Genomic DNA, 26,547 nt, shown 5'->3' with positions numbered 1-26,547 from the left:
AAAAAAAAAGAAGATCCAACAATTGTAAATATTTATGCACCCAACTTGAAAGTAACCAAATATATAAATCATTTAATAATGAACACAAAGAAACTTACTGATAACAATACAATAATAGTAGGGGACTTTCACACTCCACTTACATCAATTGATAGATCATCTAAGCAGAAAATCAACAAGGAAATAGACTAAGAACCTGCAAGGAAATAGAATCAGTAATCATAAATCTCCCAACAAACAAGAGTCCAGAGTCAGGTGGCTTTCCAAGGAAATTCTACCAAACATTTAAAGAAGAGTTAATACCCATTCTTCTTAAACTGTTCCAAAAAATAGAAATTAAAGGAAAATTTCCAAACTCATTCTGAGGACAGTATTACCTTGATTCCAAAACCAAAGACTTCACTAAAAAGAAGAATTATAGGCCAATATCCCTGATGAACATGGGTGAAAAATTCTCAACAAAACAGTAGCAAATCAAATTCAACACTATGTTAAAAGAATTATTCACCACAATCAAATGGGACTTATTCTTGGGTTGCAGGGCTGGTTCAATATTCACAAATCAATCAATGTGATACAACACATTCATAAAAGAAAGGATAAGAATCATATGGTCCTCTCAATAGTTGCAGAAAAAACATTTGACAAAATACAGTATCCATTCGTGATAAAAATCCTCAACAAAGTAAGGATTAATGGAATATACCTCAATATCATAAAGGCTGTATATGAAAGACCCATAGTTAATATCCTCCTCAATGGGGAAAAACTGAGAGTTTTTCCTCTGTGGTCTGGAACAGGGATGTACACTGTCACCACTGTTATTTCATAGTACTGGCAGTCCTAGCTTCAGCAATCAGACAAAAAGAAATAAAATCATCCAAATCAGCAAGGAAAAAGTCAAATTTTTACTATTCACAGATGACATGATACTCTATACAGAAAATCCAAAAACTCCACTCATGCTAGAACTAATACACGAATTCAGCAAAGTTGTAGGATTTAAAATCAATGTACAGAAAACTGTTGCATTTCTACTACCAATAATGAAGCAGCAGCAGAAGAAATCAAGGAATCAATCCCATTTACAATTATACCAAAAACCACGATACCTAGAAATGAAGGTAACCAAAGTGGTAAAAGATCTGTACTTTGAAAGTTGTAGAAAACTTATGAAAGAAATTGAAGATGATACAAAGAAATGGAAAAACATTCCATGCTCATGGATTATAAGAATAAATGTTAAAGTGTCTCTACTACCCAAAGCAATCTACACATTTAATGCAATCCCTATTAAAATACTAATAGCCTTTTTCACAGAGCTAGAACAAACCATTCCAAAATTTGTATGGAACTACAAAAGACCGCAAATAGCCAAAGCAATCTTGAAGAAAAGAAAAGAAAAGCTGGAAGCATCACAATTCCTGACTTCAATCTGTATTACAAAATTGTAATCATCAAGACAGTATGGTACTGGCACAAAAAGAGACGTGTGGATCAATGGAACAGAAGAGAAAACCCAGATATGGACTCACAACTATATGATCAATTAATCTTCAACAAAGCAGGAAAAACTATTCAATAGGAAAAAGATAGTCTCTTCAACAAATGATATTAGGAAAACTGGAAAGCAACATGCAGAAGAATGAAATTGGACCACTTCCTTACACCATACACAAACATAAATTAAAAATGGACAAAAGACCTAAGTGAACCCATCAAAATCCTAGAGAAGAAGACAGGCAGTCACCTCTTTGACAGCAGTCACAGCAACTTTTACTAGACATGTCTCCAGAGGCAAAGGAAACAAAAGCAAAAATGAACAATTGGAACTTTGCCAAGATAAAAACCTTCTGCACATTGAAGGAAACAATCCACAAAACCAAAAGTAAACATATGGAAGAAGAGATATGTAAATGACATAACTAAGAAAGGATTAATATACAAAATCTATAAAGAACTTATCAAACTCAGCACCCAAAAACAAATAATCCAGTTAAGAAATGCAAAGAAGACAAGAATAGACATTTTTCTAAAGAAGACCTACAGAGACACATGAGAAGATGCGCAACATCACTTATCATCAAGGAAATACAAATCAAAACCATGATGAGATAGCACCTCACACCTTTCAGAATGGCTAAAATTAACAATGCAGGAAACAACAGGTGTTGGTGAGGATGTGGAGAAAGGGGAGTCCTCTTATGCTGTTGGTGGGAATGCAAACTGGTGCAACCATTGTGGAAAACAGTTGGAGGCTCCTCAGAAAGTTAAAAATAGAACTACCCTCTAACCCAGCAATTGCACTACTAGGTATTTCCTCAAAATATACAAAACTACAGATTCAAACCAGCGTATACACCCCGATGTTTATAGCAGCATTATTAAAAATAGCCAAATTATGGAAAGAGCTCAAATATCCATCTACTGTTTAATGGATAAAGATGTGATTATCACATCTTTATCTATCTATCTATCTATCTATCTATCTATCTATCTATCTATCTACACACTTTAAAAAGAATAAAATCTTGCCGTTTGCAATGACCTGGATGGAGCTAGAATGTATTATGCTAAGTGAAATAAGTCAGTCAGAAAAAGACAAATACCATATGATTTTACTCGGATGTGGAATTTAAGAAACAAAACAGATGAACACAGGGGAAGGGGAAAAAAGGAGAGAGGAAGGCAAACCATGAGCGACTCTTAATGATAGAGAACAAACTGAGGGTTGCTGGTGGGGAGGTGGGGGATAGGCTAAATTGGTGATGGATATGAAGGAGGACACTTCTTGTGATATAACTGGGTGTTATATGGAAGTGATGAACCACTGAATTCTACTCTTGAAACCAATATTACACTGTATGTTAACTAACTAGAGTTTAAATAAAAACGTGAAACATGAAAAAAATATTAAAATGAGGAAGACCTTCTTAAAGAAAGCATAAAAGAAGAAATAAAATTGATATGATTGATTTAAAATTATAAGTTTCTATAGAAAAAATTCAATAAGCAAATCAAACTAAAATTTAAAAACTGGGGGAAATATTTGTAACAATTATAATAGGAAGGAGTTAATGTTCCTAATATGTAGAATGCTCTTAAAAATTATGATTATGACCGACAGACTAAGCAAAAGCATTAAGGATGTAATCAATTCACAATAAAATAAATACTACTGCAAAGATGTTCAAAATCAACTACAATTAAAATCAAAGAGCAAAATCTAAAATTAAATAAGTAATAAAATAGATAATCCTTAATAATTCTGACCATCTAAAGCACAAATACATACCATAAAAAATTGGAGGGAAGTTTTTCAATTTCCTTTATGATTTTAATACTAAATATCTAACAGATGACTAAAAATTTTTAAATGCACATTACAATCCCACTGATGAATATAAATATACAAATATTAATAAATAAAATCAGAAGTATATATATTATATATATTTTAAATATGTATTTTAAAACACATTAACACCAATTATTTTAGAAATGGTTTAATATAAGGAAATCCACAAATTTCAGGACAAAAGTCATAATCAAACCATATATGCTGAAAAATGATTTTATGATTTAATATGCATTGCTGAGTTTTTAAATCTTAATAAATTAATGGGGGTAAGTAGTCTTTTTAAGTTTCCTATAGAAGAAACCAGGAACAAATGTCATAATTAATAGCGAGACACCAAAATAACTTTCTTCCAAAGCAGGAACAAAAACAAGGAGTTTCTCTTTCACTCTCTGCCTGATTATTTCATTACCTGGAGTCTTTAATTTTGTTTCTGTGTTGGTTATACCTTTGGCTCTTGCTAATGGAATCTTATCACTTGTGGCTCTCCTCCTGGTTATTTTATTTGCAAAACTATCTGTACAAATAATTTGGGCCTAAAATGACATACTCTTCCTCCAAAGACAATTTTTAAAGCATTGTTTTTTCCAAGCACCTGGGACACCAGCAATCTGGGTCACTTCAACCCAGATAAGGGCTCTGAATTTTACTGGCCACTAAGATTGCTGAAATCTGGGTTGACATCTATTCAAAGACTAGATTCTTATTCTCTTTACTCCAACAGGCCAGTATTTGAGAAGCCAGCCCCAAGTGAAGAATGCATTACCAGGCATCTACTCTTCAGAGGCCCTAGATTACAACTTTAGCCCTACGGGGCTCCTGAAAACAGCTCATCTCTCTGCTGTCTCTTCCTGATCAGGAAACCCTCTCTGGGCAAAAGTGGACCTGAATACCTGGCTCAAATTCTAGGTTCTTTTCCTGTAATACCTTGCCATCTTCTTAGTTGTTTGAATCTTTTAAGAAGTTTTTTACGTTTTACACAAATTTTGTGATCTGGGTCCAAAAATAAATAAATAAAGGATTAATCTAAATGACTTAGTCTAAAACTCCTAAAAGCAGAGGTTTTCCCAACCACTCCCACTAATTCTATGGTCAGAGCCTTTTATTGAAAGAAAAGGTTCAAATATATTTGATAGTACTATCCCTTGACTCATTCTATCAGGAACAGTGGTCACTAGTCATTTTCTCCCTTTCCCCCAATATTGAGATATACAAATCTCTCTTGACTTATGATGGGGTTACATCCCAATGAACTCATCATCAATTGAAAACAATCTTAAATCAAAATGCATTTAATACACTAACCTACTGAATATCATAGCTTAACCTAGCCTACCTTGGACATGCTCAGAACATTTACCTTAGCTGGGGCGCCTGGGTGGCTTAGTCGGTTAAGTGTCTGACTTTCACTTAGGTCATGATCTCGCGGTTCGTGGGTTCGAGCCCCGCGTTGGGCTCTGTGCTGACTGCCAGCTCAGAGCCGGGAGCCTGTTTCAGTCTGTGACTCCCTCTCTCTCTCTGACCCTCCCCTGCTCACGCTGTCTCTCTCTCTCTCTCTCCTAGAAATAAATAAAACATTAAAAAAAAAAAAGAAAGAACATTTACCTTACCCAACAGTTGGGCAAAAACATCTGATATAAAGCCTATTTTATAACAAGGTGTTGAAAGGCTCACATAATATATTGAATACCTGCACTGAAAGTGAAAAACAGAATGGTAGTATGGGTATAGAATGGCTGTAAGTGTATCAGTTGGTTACCCTTATCCCGTGGCTGACTAGGAGCTGTGGCTTGCTGCCATTGCCTAGCATCCTGATATCATACTGCATATTGTAACCCAGGGAAAAGATCAAAATTCAAAATTCGAAGTACAGTTTCTACTAAATGCATATTGCTTTTGCACCATGGCAAAACAGAAAAATCCTAAGTCAGACCATCACCTAAGGCAGAGACGATCTGTAATTGGCATATAGCATAAGTTTACGGTAAAGAGCACAGTGACTTGACTAACACATGTTGTGAAATGATTATTGCAAGAAGTTTAGTTAACATCTATCATCTCATATAAATACAAAAATAAGAAAAAATTTTTTTTTCTTGTGACAAGACCTCTCAGATTTACTCTCTTAGCAGTTTTCAAATAAACCATCTAGCAGTGTTAACTACAGTCATCATGTGTACATAGCATCACTAGAATAACCGTCAGTTTGTACCTTTGACTACTCCAGTTCCAATTCCCCCAACCCTACCTCTGATAATCACAAATATTATCTCTTTTTCTATGAGTTTGAGTTTGTTTTTTAGATTCCACATATAAATGAGATCATACAATTATCTTTCTCTGCCTGATTATTCCTTTTAGCATAATACCTTCAAGGTCCGTAGAAGCAAAAGTCTTATTATTTTATCCTTCAAGATCTTTCTCAAGGGGAACCTGGGTGGCTCAGTTGGTTGGGCATCAGACTCTTGACTTTGGCTCAGGTCATGATATCACGGTTCATGAGTTCAAGGCCAGTATTGGGCTCTGCACTAACAGTGAAGAGCCTGCTTGGGATTCTCTCCTTCTCTATTCCCTCTCTGCCCCTCCCCTGCTCTCTCTCTGTCCCTCTCCCTCTCTCTCTCCCTCTCTCTCTCCCTCTCTCTCTCTCTCTCAAAATAAATAAACTTAAAAGACATTTATCAAAGTTCTAACCAATGAAATAAAGCAAGAAAAGATTGTAAAAACAAAAATATTGTAAGTAAAAATCTTATTTTTGTTTGAGAACAGAAAAAACTATTAAACACAATAAAAATCTTATAAGCACAAGCTAGGTACAAGAAAGTATTTTTTAAATAATTTGTTTTTCTGTTGAAAATGAACAGAAAATATAATGAAAAACCTAAATCAAGAAAACACAAAATATAAATGTTATGGTGTTTTCTATGTATCAACCTGAGTAAATTAATACCCCTACTATTGAATCAAACACTACTCTAGATGTTACTTTGAAGGCATTTGTAAACATGACTAAAAGTCCATATTCAGCTGACTTTTAAATAAAGGAGATTATTTTAGATAACTTGAGTGGGCTCATTCAATCCATTTAAGGCCTTAAAAGCAGAGCTGAGTCTTTCCAAAGAAGGAATGCTATCTGTGGACAGCGTGTCAGCCCGGTCCCGGAGTCCCAGCCTGCCCTGCCCCTCTTGATAGCCTGACAGATTTGGACCAGACTAGCTAGGCTTCACAGTTGCATAAACCAACTTTTTGCAATAAATCTTTTAATACATGTCTCCTACTGGTTCTACTACTCACGTTAAACCCTGACTGATACAATAGGTAATAAATATAGCAAGAATTTGTATGAGGCCTTTATGAAGAAAAATGTTAATGCTGCTAAAGAACATAAAAGTGGATAAGAAACTTCATAAACTTCTGCACTGAAATTTCAAAATATTCCCAAAAAATTAATGCAATTGAAAATAAAATCCTAACAAGACTTTTTTTTTGGGGAATTTGACAAGTTTCCTCTAAATAAAAAGGAATAATCATGGTAGTAGGGGAGAAATGAACCCACCAAATAGCAAACATGCCATTAATCTACAATAATTTTTAAAGTGTGAAATTACCAGGGAAGAAGCAAATCGATCAAAGAAACAGAATAGGAGCTCAGAAACAAACACGTACGGAAATGGGAATTTAGAGCATGAAAGGTGTGAGATTTAAGTCAGTATGGGAAAGATGGATGTATGTACCGATTACCTTTCACTGAGAAACACACCATCCAAAAATGTAACAGATTAAAATGAGAACCATTTATTTACTTCACAATTTTGTAATTTGGCAGTTTGTGCTGGAGTAAGCTAGGTGGTTTTTTAGGTCTAGGCCAGGCTTGGCTGATCTTACCTGAGCTTCCTCCTGGGTCTGTGGTCAGCTGATGGGCTACTGGAGATGACTGTTTTTGACTGGTCTCACTCATATATCTGATGATTCACTGAGAATGACAGGGGAGACCAGGCCAATATCTCTTATCCTTCAGCAAGCTAACCTGGGCTGCTTTACATAACATAAGAGTTCTAAGAACAGCAAACAAGTAAGCCTCAATACACAGCATTTTTCAAGTCTCCACTTGCATCGTTTGCTATTGTCCCATTGGCAAAGCAAGTCCTATGTCTAAGCTCAGAGTCAATAGAGGAGGGCACTACCAAAGTGCTTGGATACAGGGAGGGGCGCCTGGATGGCTCGATCCGTTAAGCATCAGCCTCTTGATTTTGGCTCAGGTCATGATCTCATAGTTCATGAGATCAAGCCCCATGTCAGGCTCTGTGCTAATAGCACGGAGCCTGCTTCCAATTGTCTCTCTCCCACTCTCTCTGTCCCTCTCCTACTTGCACACACTTTCTCTCTTGCTCTCTCAAAATAAATAAATAAACTTTAAAAAAAGGGCTTGAATACAAGGAGTGAGCAAATTGGGGCTATTACTGCAATCAATCCACCATAATGAATCATTCAGTAAATGATGCTGGAAAATTGAACCATTTGGTGGGGAAATAGGTTAGATTCTTTTATTGAATCAAAATAAATTCCACATATATTAAAAATTAAATGTAAAAATTGCCATATTTTAATTAAAAAATTGACAAATGACAATGTAGAGGAAATATTTGCAACATTATGGCAATGATTTAAGAGCCATAATATACAATGAGATTTTAAAAATAAATAAGAAAAGGATAAACACCTCTGTTAAGGCAGTGGGGGAAAATGTAGATAAACAGTTTATAAAAGAAATACAAATGGACATCAATCAAACAAAAATATGCCCAACATCAATAATAATCAAATACAAATGAAAACAAAACTGAGGTATCAGTTTTTGCCAATGATTTTGACAAATTGTAATGTCAAATGCTAAAGAGTGTTTGGAAATAGATACACCTACATAATGTTAGTTAGAATATAAATTGGAATAAATTTCTAGAGAGCAAATTAGCACTATCAAAATGTTAATTTGCATACCCTTAAATCCATAAATTCAATTTCTGGGTATTTAAAGGATAAGTATAAAGAAATAGATGAAACATGTGTATATAAAATAATGTTTATGACATCCTTTTTTAAAAAAGTGAAAAGTTAGGGGCACCTGGGTGGCTCAATTGGTTAAGTGTCCAACTTCAGCTCAGGTCATGATCTCATATGTGTTCAAGGCCCATGTCAGGTTCTGCGCTGACAGCTCAGTGCCTGGAGCCTGCTTCAGATTCTGTGTCCTCCTCTCTCTCTGCCCCTCCCCCACTCTCACTCTGTCTTTCTCTCTCTCAAAAATAAATAAAACATTAAAAAATTAAAAAAGAAGTGAAAACTTATAAACAACCAACTTTTCTGTCAATAGGATTAAATCATGATACATATAATGAAATATTATGCAGCATTCATATGCATAAAATAAATCATTATGTATTGCTACAGAAACATGTTTATGATGGCTTATTGAGAGACCACATGCAAATTAAAGAAAATGATTCTATTTATGTATATGTATACATTTTTGTTATTTGCACGAAAAATTATGAAAGAATATTCACCAGATTGCAGGGTCTTTTTTAATTTCTCTATTCTGTCCACAACTTTTTATAGTAATAAAAAATTTCTGTCAACAGAAAATTTTTTTCTGCAATGAAATCAATTATATTATTGTTCTTTAAAAATATCACTTTGGGACACCTGGGTGGCTCAGTTAGTTAAGCCTCTGATTTTGGCACAGGTCATGATCCCATGTGTCATGGGTTCAAGCCCCACATCAGGCTCTGTGCTGACAGCTTAGAGCCTGCTTCAGATTCTGTGTCTCTCTCTCTCTCTGCAACTCCCCCGCTCACACACTCTCTCTCTCTCTCTCTCAAAAATAAATAAACATTTAAAATTTGTTTTAATAAATAAATAAAATATCACTTCAAAGAATTATTTGACAACACAAATTTTTATGCCACAGCATTATGGAGATTTTTTAAGATGTAGCTAAAAGCGTATGAACTCTGAAGATAGACAAATAATCATGGACTAATGCAGAATGCCCCTCCTGGTAATAATGAAGATGAATTTTTGAAAGTTTCAAAGAGAGGTCATTAAAAGAAAAGAAATTTAGAGCAGAGTATAACCTGAATTTCCATTAGAGGCCTTTGGCTCCCACAACAGGAGTCATTAAGCTGGATACAAAACGAAGGTGGTTAAGATCGACAGTAAAGAAGGGACATTAGGACTCTAGTCTCTCAGTGAAGTCTGCCTATACTGGGCCAATCTCTGTGGCATCCATCTCTATATAATACAGCCAATTAAGAGTTACCTATGTGAGCTAAACAAAAATTTATGGTCCTAACTAATTACTGAAAGCTATTCTGCACTTCCATTAATGCCAGAGTTGATTTGAGGACTGGTAAAATATCTCTTTTCAGGAAGAGGGACTGTGCCAAGTCATAGGAAGGTAAGGGTTTCCAGCAGAGGCCAAAAAACCACATTTTGTAATTACTTAGGCACAGGTCCACATTGACAAGACTGTTCATTCATAAATTTGGAAATAATTGCCATGAGGAAACCAAGACCTCATAAGTCAAGTTAACAAAGGACCAATCTCAATGACATTTAAGAAATATAAAAAAGATTCATATAGATGAGAAAGGTGTGCTGCTTAGCAAATGGGATGAACTGCTAGTGACCCAAAATTGCTATTTCATTTTGAAGATGCTTTTGAATTCCTTGTACTTTTATCTTACCATTTTTCAAGTAAGGACATTGTTCATGCGAGAGTGCTATCTCACCTTTAAGGGTTTTATTTACAGAGGAAATGTGTAGAGGAAAAGCACAGATTTTGGAATTTTGATCTTCACCCCAATATCCTCTTCTAAAAATGGGCAAAACATTATTCACTTCATAGGCTGCTGTGTGGATTAAATGAGACAATAAACAGAGTCTGGAATATTAGAAATATGTAGTGACTCTTTCTTTCTCTTTTCTTCTGATCATTCTCACTTCCTTGTTAGGACTTCCAAAATCTTCTCGAGCTGTTGCCATCCTCCTCCATCCTTCAAATCCCTGCTCAAAACTCACCTTCTATACAAACTTATTTTTCCTTCTCATTTAATATCTGCACTATATAAGTTGCTTGCTTGATGGATGAGGAAAAATTCTTTGGTTTGATTAACAATTATCTAATGAGTTCCAACTTTGTTGCCAGGCATGGCCTTATGTTCTCAAATAGATTAGAAGTTTCTCATGCTCTGGAACATCACCTTAAGCCTCCTGCTTCCCCCATAGCACCTAGCATACAGTTGCATTTATAGCAAATTATGGGCTTACATCGTTTGACTGAGAGATTTTATGTAAGGTACCCAAAATGTTTGGCTAAATATTTAAAAGGTGATTTGTTACATCAATAATGTCACTGCCAATCACAAGCACTAGAGCTGTATGGACATTTTGTAAAAGACGAAACAATAGAGCCAGTATATCTGTTTAGAACATATATTGTAAATTTCAACTTAAAAAATGTAAATGGTTGATGCAGGAGAATAAAAGGAAGTTTTTTTATCTACTTCCAGATATTACATTTTTTTGAAATTTTTATGAACCATGAATTTGTATGTTTTCCATTAAACTTATTTCAAAAAGAGAAAAAGAACAATCTTGTGATTGTACCAACATTTTAATAACCATAATAACATCAGTATCTTGTAGAGAAACAGGTTTTATCTACTGGTAGTAGAATGTTTTCAAATTTATTCATCATTATGTTGATATTTAATTTTTCATGTTATATTTTTTGTTTATGTCATGAATGACTGAATGGATACCACCAAAGACTACTCCAAAAAAATTAATGTAGACTACTCTGAGCTAGCAAGATATAGAAAAATAAGCATTCAGCCACCTCAACTAGGTAATTGGGTGACTTTCTGTTAAGTGATAGGGATGATTTCTGAAGGCAAGATGTGGAGATAATGGACAGCAACAAAACCCCATCTGAGGGGCAAAGAGCTGAGACCAAGCTGAAGTGGAAGAATAAATTAGAAAAGTAGATTCAAATCCATTTGTCAGTAATCAGTTCATCATTTACATAAAAAAGAGTGTGTAGAGCAGGTGAGTAGTCAGAAATCAAATTAGCTTTGTCTGAATGAACATAATTATTACCTAGAGTATTTTGGGGGAGTGGCAAAGATTCAGACACTGGAGTTGCAAAGCATTTGGTAATCAGGAAGGAACACTTAAAAATACACATATGCAAATACGATAGGAGTATAGTTGAAAAAAAAAACCCTAGACTTGGCATCAAAGGAAGTAAGCTCAAGACCTAGCTCTGGCTGGGACACCTGGGGGCTCAGTCAGTTGAGCATCTGACTCTTGATTTCCATTCAGGTCATTATCTCACTGTTTGTAGGATCCAAACCCATGTCGGGCTCTGAGCTGACAGCATGGAGCCTGTTTGGGATTCTCTCTCCCTCTCTCTTTCTCTCTCTCTTTCAAAATAAATTAATAAACTTAAAAAAAAAAAGACTTAGCTATGGCTGAAGCTCATTTCTTCATCTGTAAAATGAAGGAAATGATATCTACAGCATTGATTTGAGAGAAGTAAAAGAAAACCCCTTCAAACTAAAATGTCTATATAAAAGTATTGGTTTTGGGTTTCTAAGTTATCTGCAGGCTCTGATCTGTTCTTTCTGTCCCCTTCTGTCCTTCTCCAAGGATGAGTCATAGTTAAAGGCAAGGGTATTTTATTTGCTCTTGGTACTAAGAGGTGGAGCTTTCCCTATGAGAAGCTGAGGTGTCAAAGCTGGATCAACAGGGGTATGGTGAAATAATTATGCTGGTTGGTCTCAACACCATAATTCCAGTTATGCACCTGAAATTTTCATTAGCTTTTTAAGCAGCCACATCAACTTGATAGCTCATATTGAACTTGCATTCATACACAGTTGTAAAGGCTTTCCTTTTTCTAAAAGTCACTAAGCCTCACTTATACTTGTGCTGCTGATATTTGAAACTAGTGTGGAACATTTTTATTCCTGTTCAATTGTATCCTATTAACTGCATCCCTGGGGTCCAGTCAGCTAAAATCTGGCACCTTAAGTATTAGCCTAACCTCCTAAATTTGCCTCACTCATGCAGGCAGCATCTACCCTGAAGAAGTTTTGAAATCAAAGAAATTAATGTGACAAACTAAGTTTGGCAAACACTCCACTGGAATAAGCCCTGTTGGAGATTTACAATGCACATTACCACCCTTAAGGTTCTGATAGCCTATAGTAAAGAACTCTAGTTAACTGCATATGATCTTGTATTTCCCAATTATTTTTGACCATGGAACACACCTTAGGAAATTTTAGTATTAATAAGGAATGGGATACTATTTTGTCATTAGGAAGAATGAGGTAGGGGCACCTGGGTGGCTCAGTCTATTAAACATCTGACTCGGTTTTGGCTCAGGTCATGATCTCACAGTTTCATGAGTCTGAGCCCCACATTGAACTCACTGCAAGCACAGAGCCTGCTTGGGATTCTCTCTCTCTCTCTACCCCACCCTCACTCACACTGTCTCTCTCAAAATAAATAAACTTAAAAAAAATTTTTTTTAAATGAGGGAGATCTATTTGAACTGACATGTAAATATCTTCAAGACTTACTATTAAGTAAATAAAGCAAATCCAAAACAATAAGCATAATCTAACTTCACCTTAAACAATTAAAAATTACAGTGTATATGTGTGTATATGTACATAGACCCCTAAGCTAATATGTAGAAAATACTGAAACAATAAATACCATTGTTGTTTGTTTATTTTTGAGAGAGAGAGAAAGTGCATGCACACAAGAGGGGGAGAGACACAGAGAGAGAAAGACACAGAAATACAAAGCAGGCTACAGGCTCTGAGCCATCAGCACAGAGCCCGATGCAGGGCTCGAACTCACAAACCATGAGATCATGACCTGAGCTAAAGTCAGATGCTTAACAGACTGAGCCACTCAGGTGCCCCATGGAACAATAAATACCTTACTGCTTTCAGTGGTTACATCTAGAAATAGGTATAAAACCTAAAGCACTGATGCTAAATGGAGACTTTTATATTTTATTCTATATGTCTTATACTGTTTCAGTTCTTTACATTGAGAATCTACGATAAATCATTTGTTTGATGGACACATTATTTTAAATTATTACAGAATTGTAGGGTGAAATGAGCCAATATTTTAGTCAGTAGTTATATATAACCACATTTTTGTATTGTAACTGCCCAAATAGGATTACAGAAACTAAATAAATATAAATCTATCCTTTCCAAAAAATCAAAACCAAAAATTGTGCTTCCTCTCCAGATTCTGAAAGCCAGTAAATAAAATTTTGTAAGATGAACTGAACAGACTTGAAATTAGGTAGGAAATCGCTCCCACATGGTTTATTCAGATAAAAATATGGGTATGGTGGCACATGGGTGATTCAGTTGGTTAACCATCCAACTCTTGACTTCAGCTCAGGCCATAATCTCGCAGTTTGTAGGTTTGAGACCCACATCAAGGGCTCCTTGTTAGCAGTGCAGAGCGTGCTTGGGATTCTCTCTCTCCTTCTCTCTCTCTGCCCCTCCCCCACTCATATGTGTGTGTGCATGCACGTGCGCTTTCTCTCTCTCTCTGTCACAATAAATAAAGTTAAATATATATGTATAAATGTAGTGCATCATATATGTATGATGTAGTGCAGTTCTTACAACCTGCCTTAACTGACATGATGTGAAGGTAAACAAAGATCCAACCTCAAAAAATCATGAATGATTAAAATAAGAGGGCAGTGTCAAGCAGTGCAAAGAACTGGCTTCAGTGTTGAATAGTTCTAGATTCAAATCCAGGCTCCTCCACTTTTTTGAAGCCTCAGTTTCCTCATCTATAAAATAAGGTTAAGACTCAACTGAAAACTAAAGAGTGAAATACCTCAAAATTTACACTTCACATTTTCCCCTTGCGCCATGTTTCTGTATTGCTTTAGGGAGTCAGCTAGAAGTCTGAGAAAAATTGGAGCACTGTCAGGAATGAAACCAAAAGAGGGACTTGGAATCCAGGAAAAACCATTTCAGTATCCTTCTAAACAAGTATTAACCCTAACAGCTCAGTGCTTACTACTGAGCATGAGTGAGAAGGATCCTGACAGAGGGACTCAAGGCTGTGCTCTGTGGCCCTGGTTTGTAAAACCACTGAGACCCAAAATGTTTGGGCCCCAGTAATGCTAATCTGAGTCCAAGTGACATTAGAGCCAAAGATTTCAGATCCACACCAGCTACACCATATGTTAAAGGGTTCTTAATAGATACATGACCTATTTCACAGGCCTTTAGGGACATACTGAGATGAGTCACTAAATGAGAAAGATGAGAGAATCTAAAAGGACCAGGGGACTGAAGTTTATGAAGGATCTAAGGCAGGAGGCAGTGAGAAGTAGTGGAAGTGGTCACAGGTTTGTGGCCTAAAGGAGTAGAAGCCAAATATCATGAGGAAAAATTAAAATTTCAGGAAAGTAAAGAAGAAAAAAAATTTTTTTAATCAATAACTTTTTGAGCCACCTGAGTGGCTCAGTTGGTTAAGTGTCTGGCTCTTGATTTTGGCTCGTGTCATGATCTCATGGTTGGTGAGTTCGAGCCCCATGTCCGGCTCTGTGCTGACGGTGTAGAGCCTCTTGGGATTTTCTCCCTTTCCCTCTCTCTCTGTTCCTCCCTTGCTTCGCCTCTCTCTCTCTCTCAAAATAAATACATAAGCTTAAAAAATCTAAACTAAAATAAATCTTAGGAAGCAATGGATTCACCTCACTTAGTATCCAACTAAAAGGATAATGTTTTAATCTTTTTGTGATTTTTATCAGCTCCTGGAGTCCTATAAATTCCTTAAAAATGTAAACTTGGGGGAATAAAGAAGAGTATCATTTCAAGGTATCTGGTAAATTGCACGCAATTTCTCTTCATAAGGACAATGGGCCTGGGAAGCCTGTGTTCTGAGCTATGGCAGCAGAAGGTATTGCCAAAGAGCCAAAGTGACATGCCCTTCATAATCAGTCTCCATACATGCCTCTTGGACTGAAGAGCTGCACAGCCAGCACCATCCATTTTAGGGAGGCAAATGGAGTATAAATCACTCCTGTTGAGGATTTTTCATAGCAAATTTTTAAGCTGTCTGGTCCCTCTTATATATACTTTAGCATCTGTCATCTACTGTCAGCTGCTGGTGAGGGGAAATATTTTGCCTTCTCCTAGTCTCCACCTGGAAGGTGGAGCCCTAAGGCTCTATCATTTATTTTCTCTGTCATTGGTAAATTGGTAAGTTTGGTAAATATATCTGATCCATAGCTGAGCTCCACTCCTTTTTCCTTCTCTCAGAGCAGGACTATTCTTCTGATCTTCCCTGCCTTCCTACTAATTAGTGCTTTCCTGCCTTAATACTTAACCTTAAGTACTTGGTACTTAGTACTTCCCCAGGCAGAGACATCAGGCCTGTCCAGACCACCAGGGTCCAGGTGGGTAAATCAGGCTAATCCTGGTGTTCAGTTAGGACAAATACTTGGCACCCTATTAATCCATATCTTCCAACCTGACCTTTATTCAAAATAAAGAGGATTTTTTTAGACTTTATGCATTTTTTAAATGTTTATTCATTTTTGAGAGAAAGAGAGCACAAGCAGGGGAGGGGCAGAGAGAGAGCGAGAGAAAGAGGGAGACACAGAATCCGAAGCAGGCTCCAGCTTGCTGTCAGCACAGAGCCTGACAGCAGGGCTCAAATCTACCAACTGTGAGATCATGACCTGAGCCCAAGTCAGATGCTTAACCGACTGAGCCACCTAGGTGCCCCTAGAGTTTACACAGTTTATTTAAAAATTTATGAAATTGTTGGGAAATTTGGTGGAAAAGATGAGTACCCTGAATGGAAGCCCCTCAGAAATTCTAAGAAGGGTGTTCAAATATGATGAATTTATTTTAACTCTAACCCAAATGCCACATGATTCAAAAAGTCTTAACCTGTTGACTTTGTGTGGGCTCCAAGGAGTCCAAGGACTCCCTGAAAATTTATAGAAATCTTTGCATATAAGTGCACTTTTCTGTCCCTAAGAAAGTTTAAGAAAATCTACCTAATTATTGACAGTAATAAAAAATCTAAATAAATCACAATGCCAGGTATTTTCAGCAATAATAATTTTAGATTATTCTTACTACCTCAAAGCTCCAAATTTATAAAATTAAAATTTGACTCTATTCTCACTGTTAATGAATATAAGGCTTAGCTAAGTATCTCATACAAGAAAGTCTATTATTTGTATCAGTCCTATAGCAGTCAGTTTGTTTTGCTTGGTTTTGTTTTTGTTTTTTCAATAGCTCCTCGGCCAATTCATTACCATCCTCAGGATAAATAAGCTAAGGAATGAGCTTTGTTTGTATTGTGAGGAAAGGCCAAATATTGAACAGTTGGCTGCAAACTAAAAGTTTACCATAAAGACAGAGTAAAGGACTCCAACTCCCACAAAATCTTTAATTCTGGGTAAACACACACACACACACACACACACACACACACACACACACAAAGTACAAAAAATGTCCTGGAAAAAACTGCAGGCTTGCACCATGGGCAGGTCTAGATTCCACAATTGAGAATTTAATGTAAAAATCTACCTCAAACCAGTGATAACCTGAGCAGAACCAATAGTAATGAATCTCTCCCCCCCACCAAAAAAAACCCCACTTGTTTCCCACTTTACAAACAAACAGCTAAAAATGAGCCAAACATTAAAAAATTACAAACTTCACAAAGAAGCAAAGCACCCTAAGGGAGAGTCAGCAGATGCGACCACAGGAACACCTCCAAGAACCCAAGGCATTAGAACAACCTGAGACTCTACATAGTTGGTATGCTAGAAGTTATTAAAGGAAGGATAATAATAGCTAACATGTATTTAGTGCTTGATTTGCAAAAATATAATCACTGACATTAATGGAGAGGTTAAGCAGCTTGGACAGATGTGAAGAAACACTAGAATTGAGCACAGAAAATGCAATTATAAAAAGTATGACAAGAGTTTAATAACTAGACTATATAATTGAAAGGCACACCCACCCAGGTAGACAAAGAGAGACAGGGAGAGGACCTTTTTAACTTTGAGTTTCAGAAGAAAAAGGACTCGGGATTGAAGAAAGATGTTAAAGCCTCAGATTTAAAGGGCTCTCTGAGCACAAAACAGGATAAATAGAAGGAGACCCACACTTGGAAAAATGGTAGTGACCCCGCAGTATATCACAGATAGAGAAAACCTTACAAGTAACAAAAACAAAGAATGAAAGACAGATTGCCTGCAAAGCTATAACATTCCCAATAGCAACATTCATAATGTCTTCAGAGTCCTAAAGTTCTAGTTCCAGCTAAGCTATGATTGAAGAATTAGAGTGTAATAATAAACACTTTCAGAAAAACAAAGTTGGGGCACCTGGGTGGCTTAAGCGTCCGACTTTCGCTCAGGTCATGATCTCGCGGTTCTTGGGTTCGAGCCCCGCGTCGGGCTCTGTGCTGACTGCCAGCTCAGAGCCTGGAGCCTGTTTCAGTCTGTGACTCCCTCTCTCTCTGACCCTTCCCTGCTCACGCTGTCTCTCTCTCTCTCTCTCCTAGAAAAAAAAAAAAAAAGTTAAAAAAAAAGAAAAGGAAAACAAAGTTGAAAAACAAATGATCATTTACAGATCTTTATGGAAAGAATTAAAAGATAAAGAAAACTGGACCAGGAAGGAAGGAATAAGCTGAAGGAAAAGTGAGCCATGTCATGGGTAAACACGAGGTAAATTTAGATAAATATGTTCTTTAAAAAAACAAACAAAAAACAAAACATTAAAGGAGGATTACAAATAAGGTAGACCTAAAATACTGGGGTGGGGGGGATGATATTGAAAATTAAATGAGGAAAGTAGAATTAAAGTTCTCAAGAAAGGTAGAGATATCACTGTGGTCTTTGTTAAGTTCTTAATACACCATGGCCCCCCTCTTTCTTGGTTCATCCCAACCAACCTCCTAAAATACCTCCCTAGAGGTATTTAGAGCCAGGAAGAAGATGACATGCTCTTAGAACAGTCTCTAAACAGATACTGAAATTAATAACTCAATTGGGTTCATTCTGCTGTTAAGGACCCCAAGGATATGGGGAGGGGTACAGTAGGTTTTCTGACAGAAAGTAGTTAGGAATGAAGTTTGGAGGCATTACTCCCACACACACAAGCTGTGTGCCTCCACATGCAGGTTTTAGGAAATGAGGGCAGAGAGAGATTAAATGTCTGGTTTAGCCAGTGAGTTGCATAGCCAAGATTAGAACTCCAGGCTCCCTGAACCACTTCCTCTGTGTCATGCTGTTGCCTTATTTCCTGTTTTTCCACTCTGGCTAATCATTACATGAAATTTGAAAACCAGTCACCGGGCTGAGGAATGCAAAGCCTTCAGGTAATTAAGGATGTTGTCTATAGAGCCAAGAGAATGCGTTCTATATGTAAAATATTTCCCCATATATAAAATAAATAGATGTGAACTCTGGCCATCAGGGTTAATATCCTGCTTCATTTTGCATTTGGCTATTAATTTCATCAAAACTACACATGTTTTGAATGAGGCATGCTGACATTTCTCCTGTTCATTGTTGGTTTTAGTTTTTCAACAAAACTTACTGCTTGAAATAGTAAGAAATGAATCCATCTATCAATAAACTAATCCAGAACCTATATATTTTTGCCAGTCTTAAAATATCTACTTATCATTTTAACAACATGTAATGTAAATAAATACACCTTTTGTAAGAACTGAGGCATTTAATTCTTCCTGTCAAGAGGCAAACTGAAGACATATCCTAGCAGATGGCTTGTTCTGCTGTATTCACTTGTTATGTGTTCATTACTGCTACTTGTACATTTTTGTACTTTACACCAGAGACTGGTAAACGTTTTCTGTAAAGGACCAGATAGTAAATATTTTCAGCTTTATGAGCCATACGATGTTGATTGCAATGACTCACCCATCCACTCTAGCAAGAAAGCAGCCATGGATGGTATATAATCAAATGAGCGTGGCTAGATCTGGCCCCCGGCTGTATAGTTTGCCAGTTCTCTGCTCTACAGGGCAAACCGCATTATGTGGCAGGACAGGATGGCCCGCCAAGTGAAGAACATAGTTTAAACCGGGTGACTGACATTTTTGCATTCAATTAAACTTACTTCATCTCTTTTCTCTGTAACTTGTTTGTATGTCTTATTTCACCGAGAGTGTGAGCTTTTTTTAATGATAAAGACAATAATTTATTAATTTCCTACTCTCCCTGAACTTCATATAGGCGACCTTTCCCAGAGGAAAGAGCGTGGGCTTACCTGTCAAACCGACTGGAGTTCAAATCCCAGTCTTGCCATTGATCAGCCGTGTGATACTGGACAGGTTATTGGCTTTTAGTCTCCATTTCTTCATCTGTAAAAACAGATGATACCTACTTCATAGGAGAATTAAATGACATGTAATGGGAATAATATATATATATACCTTCTGTAAGAATTAAGGTATTTAATTTTTCCTGTAAAGGCTAAAGACATATCCATTACAGTAGATGGCTTATTCTTTATAAACCACGTAGTACCTGATGAGTCCAACTCCAGGTCAAAATCCTATGTGTGATCTTTCAGGCCCAACTATGAACCATTAACAAGACTTTGCCTGTCAGGCCTTATGGGGGAAAGCCGTTCTCTCCACACTGTCATGCGGACACGATAGGTTACAAAGAGGGCATCTGAATTTTAAACAGGATATACTCATTTTATAGATCCACTTTAAAAACAAGACTTTTCTTTATAACTAACTACCATAAAGTAGGAGGTAATGGCCTCATCACAGGGAGAATTCAAAGACTCAATTGATGAAAGACCTCACATTTTTCTCCACAAGGCTCTCTTGAGGATGATGCTTGAAAAGGAGTATCAGTATATGGTCACAGGACGGTGACAGTAGAAGTTCCCTGGCTCCCTTCAGCTTAAAGTGTGTTACCGTATAAGGTGGTGGTAATTGTTCCCATTCACATCCACACAAGCCCCGTATTTGCATTCTAAGATGATGTAACAGCCACTGCTTGTCATTTTTATGTGAATTACTTATTCAACAAGAGCTTGAAGAGCTAATACAGATTTCAAACTAATTTATTTGGGGCGCAGCTGTTTACCAGTCCAATGATAGAGGAAAGGTGTTCTATCGTAATCACTGTGGTCTATGGGGTGTCTCAAGTGTATTGTACAGAATTTACAACCCCAGGATTACAGGGTAGGAAGCAAGCAATGGATGATGAAGGCAACCTTCCAGGCTCTGTTTGTTTGTTTGTTGCTTAGTAAGATGAAAGGGGATTTTTGTAGAATAAAAACAAATGAGGTGCCTTTCAATTTCTAAAGCACTGCAGTGTGTTACTTTGGTTAGGACAATGATGATCTAAACCCTAAGGGTCACAGAGCCAAGACAAGAGGTCACACTGACAAGGAGCAAAAGGGAGGTTGTTAAAAGGATTCTTGATCAATGAGAACATTCTGCTGTGGTTTCATTTTTCTCCCGGATATTATAGAACAGATAAAGTGAAATTTGAGAAAACAGAATCTCCCAGTGCCTATGGGAGAGGATACAACATGCTATATAACATCAAAGAGACACAATTGTATTGCAATTTGTGAGCAGTCAGGGAAGAAAACTTGTTTTAGTCCTGACAAGATTACAGAGCACATGACAAGTGAGAAAAAGACTAAAAGTAAGCAATGAACACCTAAAGAAAAATAGAAAGACTTCCAAAAGATTTCGTCTTTGTAGATAATCAATTTGGGGCTCACTCTCACTGCAGCTGAATTCCTTGAGCACCTTTATCCCCAACCTATTCAAAATGCTTCTGGGGCACCATCCCTACCAAAGAAGCCATCCGCAGTGGCTGTGAAAGAAGCTAATTCCATAGTAGCCAGCAGGTAATGAGCAAAGTAAATCAGCTTGAGGAAAGATGTACAATGCATTCTACATCAGACATAAATGATTTTTAGAATACCCATGCCCTTTTGCTAGCTTTAAGTTGAGAGCTTACAATTTGTATCTAAATATTGCTACTGTCAGAGATCTGCTCACCGATTCTAATACCTACCAGTGCTTGAACACCTTGGCACTTTTATTCACCTCATTTCATCTACATCCCAGTCACTCAAAGTAGGTTTTATGTCCATTTAAAAATGAGGAAAAATTTATGGGGCATCTGGGTGGCTCAGCTGGTTAAGTGTCCAGCTCTTGGTTTCAGCTGAGGTCATGATCTCACAGTTTGTGGGTTCGAGCTCCATACGAGTCTCCATGCTAACACATTGGAGCCTGCTTGGGATTCTCTCTTCCTCTCTCTCTGCCCCCTCCCAGCTGTGTGTGTTTGTATCTCTCTCTCAAAATAAATAAATGAACTTAAAAAAAATTCTTTAATGAGGAAATGCTTTTAAATAAAAAATTAAATTAATTAAGTTAAATTAAATTAAATTAAATTACAAATGAGGAAAGTGAGCCTCTGAGAGATTTGGAAAGTGACTGGACACAAAAAGTTGTAACTTGTAGAGCCAAGATTCAAGACCCAGGCTGTTGATGCCAATGTGTATGTACTTTCAACCCTCAGAATCCATCAAAATATTTCTCAGTACTGCTTTACTGCAACAGAGTGATGCTGACTTCTTGACAGGACACATGCAACATGTTAGTAACTATCAGCCACACACTGACTCCCACTCAAAAGGGATTTCGGTCTTAAATTATCAATTGTTCAAGAAAATCCTAAATAGACTGCATTTGTGAAAGGCATAAAACTTGGAAAGAATGGAAACCAAGGAACTGGTTTTCTTGTGCTGTTCTTTCTCTAGCAGGATCAGGACAATAACGTGCCTTCCTTCCCAGTCCCCTTCTACCCCGCCTCCCTCTCTGGCCACAGAAAAGTCTCCAGTTCAGTTTGACCTGCTGCCTTCATAGAACCCAATCCACTTAGCTTCTGCTAGAACTCAGTTTTCTCCAGAATTTTCTCAACCCATGTCTAGGGCAGAATTTTCATTCCTAAAGGGCTTAGGAGCAGCTATCTTAACAGAAAGAGACAATTGAACCTCCAGTATTATAGCGCTTTATATAAAACAGAAAAAGCATAATTGTCTGTACCCACAAGGAAGGTTAAGAGCCCCCAGACCTCTTTCCTGGGAGGGCCTCAGTCTCATCTCTGCTTCACTTCTTTCACTTGCTGCTTCCTATCCTCCACCTGGACCTGGATCCTGTTTTTCTTGTTCCACTATTTACATTGTCAATCTTGGTAAGATGTGGAAAGAAAATGAGGTCAGGGTTATGTGGCAGACTTCAGACCCCACCCTAGACCCAGCAACTCAGCCTGCAGTGATAGACAAAGCCTAAAGAAAGAGTCATCCGTTCGCTTTGCTTCTCTTTCCACTCTGCAGGGTTATTTAAAATGTTTGCTTTCACTGATCCATGCATTTTTATTATCAGACAGTTGTTTACACAGACTAAGAACACAGAGACTGTCTTTTCAGCTCAATGTGTCAAGAGACCAAGGTCATCTTTTCTTTTGGCTGCCACTACCCTGTGCCCTCTTCTGTCTTCGACTGGCACAGGATCAGGCAAAAGGCTATGATTCAGAGCTCTCCTACATCACACACATGACAGGGCTGAATGTGGGGCTCTGCAGACAGCCTGTCTGCCCCTACTGAGCAGCAGTGTGACCTTGTAGGAGGTACTGAACTCCTCTAGGCCGCAGCGGCCCCATCTGCCCAATGGGAGATATTAATAGTCCCCCTCTCATAGAAGCATCGTGAGGATGAGATTAAAGAATCCATGTGAACTGCTTAGCTCAGTACTTGGCATTGTGTGTGCTCAATAAATGACTGCTGCTCTCATTACTCCCAAAGGGCCTTTTTCTAAAGTCTTTGCTTAGAAGAGGCCTGGGAGTCGTGGTGCTCAGATTTTAACAAATGCTCAATAATAACTGACACCTTCTTTGAAAGAGTTGAGTAAAGCTTGTTTCCAGTGCAGCTGACACTTGCTACTACTGGCTCTTGCTGGGAGCCCAGAGAGATATGCTCTCTTCAAGGGCCAGCCTCACACATAGATGAATGTCTCTAGTTCTATCTAGATCACCCAACCCTGTGAAAGTCGGTCTTCCACCCATTTTGACCGCTGAAATCTATGCGAGGGCAAAGCCCTTCATCTCTTAATTGAAGACAATGTTTAGATTCTAAAAAATTCCCTTACTGTACATGCCCTGGACACAGATGATCCTTTCTTTCCTCCTAAAAGTCTCAGTACCATCATAGCAAATGAAGAGCTAGAAGCCCAAGGTGGTGGAGTGGGGGGTGGAGGGTGGAATTGTATGCTGTACATTCTTATGTGTCTGAATATTTAGATAAACAGCAGCATCTCTCTTCCTGTTGCAAATTCTAAATGTTAAGTGTGGTGGGAAAAGTTTCTTCTCTTCCCCTTGTCATGGTTAACCTCATATCAACATAAACAAGGAGAATCAGCTGTGTCTGGTCTTAAGTGAAAACTCAGAACAGAGACTGACAGATAAGTCCATGCACATGGTGCAAGGAGAAAAATACTGTTTTGGTGAAAGACTCAAGATATTCTCCAGGTCAACCCCGACGATCTCAGTTAATAAAACGTCACTGATCAAAGCAGAGACTAAATGAAGAAAGAGCATGAGGCTGACAGGGTGGAGTGCAGGGACAGAGAAAACAAGGAAAGGAAGAAACGGGAGGGAGAGGCTGCTGAGACACAATGATCTCTGCACCATTAGACTGTCACACAACCCCACTCCATGTGAGGATGCAAGATGTGCACATGTGTCAAGCTCTTCTCTGTGAAACAGGACTCCTTGGTAAGGTCTGAAGAAGCTCTTCAAAAAAGTAGCTCAGCTACAGTGTCTTTATTTCCCCACAAAAGCCAAGAGAGTTGGACTAAAGATGAACAGTTTAAAGTTTTAGGAACCAGAACAATTGAGGGAAATATTAGGTAGTTTTCTTAACAGCTTTAAAATTTTTTTTTTCAAAATTTATTTTTGTGAGAGAGGGAGAATGCAAGAGGGGGAGGGGCAGAGATGCAGGAGGTGGGGCAGAGGATCCCAAGCAGGCTCTGCGCTGACAGCAGAGAGCCAGACTAGAGGCTCAAACTCACAAATGACCTGAGGCAAAATTGAACTCTTAACCAACTGAGCCACCCAGGTGTCCCTTTCTTAACAGCTTTTAATGAGGGCTTCACTCTAGTCATAAGATTCTAGACACTACCTGGATAGTGACAATGAGGCTTAAACTTTTTGAGAAAATCTTTTTCTCTGTCATTTACACAGTATACTTGTTCCTTGTATCTACTTTGGGGGGGCGGGGCTGTGAAGGAATGGACCCTGCACAGATAAATGAATGTCCAGCGTTAAATGACAGGAAACATAATAATTCTGGAGCATTCACAAGTGAGTGCAAATTTAATTACCAGACCCTGGAACAGCACAACCTCTAATTGCAGCTACTTCCTTTTGTTCCTTGACTGTTGCCCCCATGGCCCTGCCCTTCAACAATTTTTTTTCCATATGTAAAGACTGCAAGAAACAGCTGCTCTGGAATTAGAAAACCTCTATCCTACTAATCTACTTCGCTACTGGTTACGAATAACACATAAGAGGTTTATCTTTTAATAAAAAGTACATTTAAATTCTTGTTTCTTTGGATGTTAATGATATTTCTTGAGATGACTTTTATTTAATAAACTATGCTGGGAATCACTGATAGAGTATATATTTGTTGGATACTTTTCTAAATTTCTTTTTCTGAAGGAAATTTCAAAGGAACGTTGTTGCAGCTCTACAATCCCTTGTCCACAATTCCAAAAACCAAAACTCTCTGAAATTGGAAAGTGTTTCATAACACAGTTGGCAGCAAAAATGGATCTGACCTGAACTCATTTGAAGTCAAAGCCTGACCTGAGCTGGCATAAGCCTATTTACAGTTTTCACTTATCCTACAATGTACTCTAAATGTAAATACACTATTCTGCAGAAATATTAATGGGTTTTATTACACAGTGCTGCCCTACATCCCATTTTACATGCTATGTGATACACTAGTATTCTAAAATCTGAAAAATTCTGAGTTCTGATACACATCTGCCCTCATAAGCTTCATATTAGAATTCATGCTTCCATAAATATTTGTTAAATAAATAAATGAACTAAGGCCTTCACAACTGCATATTTTACTGTGTTAACCCTAGCCCAGCTTTTGAGCAATAGCTCTGATCCCCTTTGTCATCTCATTAGACATTCATCTAAAGAGAGAGGAGTTCTGAGTCTTTGGCAATGCAGACAGGCTTCAGGATGTCTTTTGTCATATACAATGATGAATGGAGGTTGAGCCCTGGGTATCCACTGGATCGTTTTACCACATCATCCATTTAAACACTCTCTCTTCCGTTCATCCACCAGATATTTATTGTTACCACTAGACACTATGTTAGTATAAGAAACAAAAAGATGAATGAGACGTAGTCTCTATGCTCTAAAAACTCCTGCGTGTATACAGAGGACAGATTGGTGGTTGCCAGAATTGGGGGTAGGAGACCAAAATGAGTGAAGGGAGTCAAAGGTAAAAATTTCCAGTTGTAAAATAAGTGTCATGTGATGTAATGTGCAGTATAGTGACCGTAGTTAATAATAATGCATTGCATATTTGAAAATTGCTAAGAGAGTAGATCTTAAAAGTTCTCATCCCCCCCCCCCAAAAAAATTTTGTAATTATGTATGGTGATAAATATTAAGGAGACTTTTTGTGATCATGTTGCAATATATACAAAAATCAAATCATTATGTTAGACATCTAAAAAAGCATATGTACATGTCAATTTTGCCTTAATTAAAAAGAAATTTTTAAAGTAAAACTAAAGATCATGAAAAAAAATTAAAACCCTATTTGTGGTATTAATACTATGAAGCAGAATGTTAGAAATCTAAAATTATCTTCTTCCATAAAGAAGTAATTCATTCTTTCTAACACACATTTTAAAAATTCTACATTATGTAGGGGTACCTGGGTGGCTCAGTCAGTTAAGTGTCTGACTCTTAATTTTGACTCAGGTCATGATCTCACAGTTCA

The 26,547-nt window shown here is 37.4% G+C and overlaps 1 long non-coding RNA gene across 2 annotated transcripts in view; it reads right to left on the bottom strand.

The window, feature by feature from the left end:
• Positions 1-26,547, bottom strand: part of LOC120221691 — a 238,320-nt gene that overhangs the window by 119,676 nt on the left and 92,097 nt on the right. For both annotated transcript variants that reach the window (XR_005525874.1, XR_005525875.1), the window contains one exon: positions 19,741-19,834. This is a non-coding gene — a long non-coding RNA (uncharacterized LOC120221691). The remainder of the gene's footprint in view (positions 1-19,740; positions 19,835-26,547) is intronic.

This window comes from Hyaena hyaena, unplaced genomic scaffold (assembly GCF_003009895.1).
Source record: "Hyaena hyaena isolate Hyena2069 unplaced genomic scaffold, ASM300989v1 scaffold_804, whole genome shotgun sequence".
NCBI classification, from domain to species: Eukaryota; Metazoa; Chordata; class Mammalia; order Carnivora; family Hyaenidae; genus Hyaena; species Hyaena hyaena.
The sequence above is the reverse complement of the archived record's forward strand: the minus strand, read 5'-3'. Positions and strand labels throughout refer to the sequence as shown.